Raw genomic sequence first — 385 nt, forward strand, 5'->3', positions numbered from 1 at the left:
TAGGTAAGAGTCACAAAGGCTCAAGCAATTGGTAGGAAGACAAATCACGAAGAAGAAGGCGACAGTTTCTGTTTACCTCTCGGGTTCTATCAAAACGGGGTGAGGAGTAGAAGGAAAACCACCAATATATATATTAGTTAAATGGCCAACTTAAGGTAAGTCACAATATGGTAAGTAGGCTCGACTAGGGTTAATTCCCAATGGAAAGAAACAACAAGCCACAAAGAGTATTAGCCATCCAATAGGTAAAGCAACGTTTGGTCGGTTCATCCATTATTCGATGTTGAATTATCGTTCAGTCATTCATGTCGACTGATAAAATTAGTTTTCATCATTGCCCGGGAGGTCGTTTGACAACATGATGTCGAACAGAAACCTTGGAAAA

This window comes from Olea europaea, unplaced genomic scaffold (assembly GCF_002742605.1).
Source record: "Olea europaea var. sylvestris unplaced genomic scaffold, O_europaea_v1 scaffold1458, whole genome shotgun sequence".
Lineage (NCBI taxonomy): Eukaryota > Viridiplantae > Streptophyta > Magnoliopsida > Lamiales > Oleaceae > Olea > Olea europaea.